The sequence below is a fragment of the Plectropomus leopardus genome, unplaced genomic scaffold (assembly GCF_008729295.1).
Source record: "Plectropomus leopardus isolate mb unplaced genomic scaffold, YSFRI_Pleo_2.0 unplaced_scaffold23300, whole genome shotgun sequence".
NCBI classification, from domain to species: Eukaryota; Metazoa; Chordata; class Actinopteri; order Perciformes; family Serranidae; genus Plectropomus; species Plectropomus leopardus.
The window spans coordinates 1-2,553 of record NW_024625271.1 but is presented as its reverse complement, the minus strand read 5'-3'; the positions used below and the strand labels follow the sequence as shown (position 1 = coordinate 2,553).

The 2,553-nt window shown below is 37.8% G+C and overlaps 1 long non-coding RNA gene across 1 annotated transcript; it reads right to left on the bottom strand.

The window, feature by feature from the left end:
- Window positions 1-30: 30 nt before the first annotated feature.
- On the bottom strand, window positions 31-1,503 carry LOC121966152. The gene is made up of 3 exons (XR_006107561.1): window positions 1,405-1,503; window positions 1,033-1,132; window positions 31-355 (listed from the first exon to the last, which is right to left on the bottom strand). It is a non-coding gene; the product is annotated as an uncharacterized LOC121966152 (long non-coding RNA).
- Window positions 1,504-2,553: the final 1,050 nt, after the last annotated feature.

The following is a 2,553-nucleotide window of genomic DNA, read 5'->3' as shown; positions in this document are numbered from 1 at the left end:
GTTTCTATGCTAGATCACATTTTTGAATTTTATGATCTGGTCTCCAAGATAAAACTGCACCTGAGTTGAACAATATTAAACATGCCAAGAAGATAAAAATCCAAATACTGAGGACCACAAGAAGCCCTTCTAACTCACTTTATAGTTAAGGATGCCTCTCTTGAAATACTCTGGGGACTAAAGAGTGAACTTAACCCCAAGTAACTCACAAGTGGAAAATGGAATCAAAAATTATAAGTTGTTGTGTGTTTGTTGATAATTGTGAAGCAAAATGTTCACCAGGTTTGACGTCATGGTCAGAGATTGTTCCTCTCAGCAGTGAGCCACTTTTGCCAAAGACAGATAATCACCAACACTGAAAGACAAACACAGTCACTGATTTAAAGCAAACAGACAAATAGCATTAATCCATAAAATGGCAACAGAAGGAAAAAGTTATTTTAATTGACCGAGATGGTTTTTTAGAGAAACACTGGCGCTTTTGAATCGAAGTTGCAAATGGGCGTTTTTTTAGATTCAAATTCAACATCTTGATTTTTTTTTACCAGCCGTGACATCATTGCGACTGCTGGTATTTTCACCTTGTGAGTCTGTGTGTTTCATCAAGGCAAAATGTGGTCCTGAAAACATGGAGTACCACTGAAGCAGATTTGAGTACTACGTGTTTAATTGTCTGTGGGCAGATTTTGTGAAGTCCAAGTCCAAGAGGGTTGTTGTCTGAGCGATGGGGGCCAGAAGTATGGGGGGTAGAAGGTAAAGACGCTGTATTGTACCATCACATGATGGTTCCCAGTTCTCTCGGGAATCATCTATATCTTGTTGTCTAATCACTCCAGGTTAGTTCATATTTTTGCACTGCCTACTATTCTTCTGACAACCCTTGTCTGCTGAAAATTGTTAAAATGTATTCAGGTTCAGGTTTTCACATGAACAGCTTGTGTTGAACTGATAGCACTGATGCAATCGATGCAGACTTCATCATACGTATCACAGTCTCTATCACTTTATCAGTCAGCTACCTAAATTACTTACCACAAATAATACAGGGTATCATCATAACACGTATGATCAGAACGACACGATGTAATGAAGATAGAGGCCAGAAGTGTACCGTCTCGTCACCATACATTATCTGGAAAACAACAAAAAACAACATGGCTACAAGAGAAGTGCTTTTTTTACAGTGGCATGTCTCAGGAGAGCTGTGGGTTAAAAATGCATTTCCTATCTGTATTACAACAATTTCCAAGTAAACATCACAATTTAAAAGCCATAACATGAAAACTTATACACTTAAGAGGACGTTGCATAATCTGGTGCTCTGGCAGCCTTTCGTCCTTTCTACAATCATCATGAAACGTATATTTCTGTATAGTACTGGTGCAGTTTGAAAGAAAGATTTACTTTCAAGTGCTGAAAGGTAGCAACAGGTGTTCCTCGAATCTCACAGATGAAAAAGTCAGTGCTGTTACTGTATATCTTTTCTTTCATGATGCAGGGGTATTGTTGTCCTTCCTCAATGCCCCACACTGACAACTCTTTTGGGCTCATCTCCAGTTCGTCTGCTTTTTTCTAAAATGATGAAATAAAACGCTATTGTTTGATGTATTGATGCACAATAATTGTACATTTGTGTTGAAAAAGCATGCATTACCTGTATGGTGATACGCACATCTATTCCCATGTTTGTGGATGTGAAGCGAGTGAATTCTGGGTCTGGATAGTTGGCTATTGTGGAGCAGGCCAAGGTTTCATTGGCTACTCTTAGAAACACTGTGCTGGCAGTAAGCCATTTTTCAGCTGCAGGTGTGTCATAGGTGAGACTCTGCAATGAATACAAAAGTAGAGAAGATAATTTGGCAATAATTAGGCATGCACAAATCAAACAAAGGGAATACAATGAAAAACATAATACAAAATATATGATTTTCTTGTTTATGTGTGCATTTACTGTGCCATAGTGATTTTACATTCAACTGAATTCTTATTATTGTGACATAAACTGATTAATTAAAGTGACTTAGAAAATTCAGGGAACAACGAAAAACAATTCATTCAGTGATTAATAACAAAATGCTAAATTAATAAAATAATAAATTTTATATAGTATGTCCTTCACTGAATTATGGCAAAGTTAAAATTTCTTTGATTTGTTTTTGCTGAGGCAATTCAATCTTCCACAGCTTTTGACATTAATGTATTGTGACAAATGAAGACCTGAGAGCTGCTGTTTCTTGGAGGTCTGATGTCCTGCAGGGCGTGGCTGTGCACGACTCCTTCCACAAATTCCAGGTGCTTTCCCACGAGTGTGATCGTTCTCCTCCCACTTCAAGACACAGAGCAGCAGTCAATCAGCAAACACGAACACCCACAAAATAATTCGCACACAAAGCCACCATGATATGATGATCAAAACACATCTGTGGCTAACATTTTTAGATACCTTCGTATGAGAACATACATTTAAATCTCTCATTGTGTCTCTCAAGTTTAAGTTCAAGTTCGGGGTAAAACTTATTGTCTTACAACATCAGGTGACAAATGAACATCAGT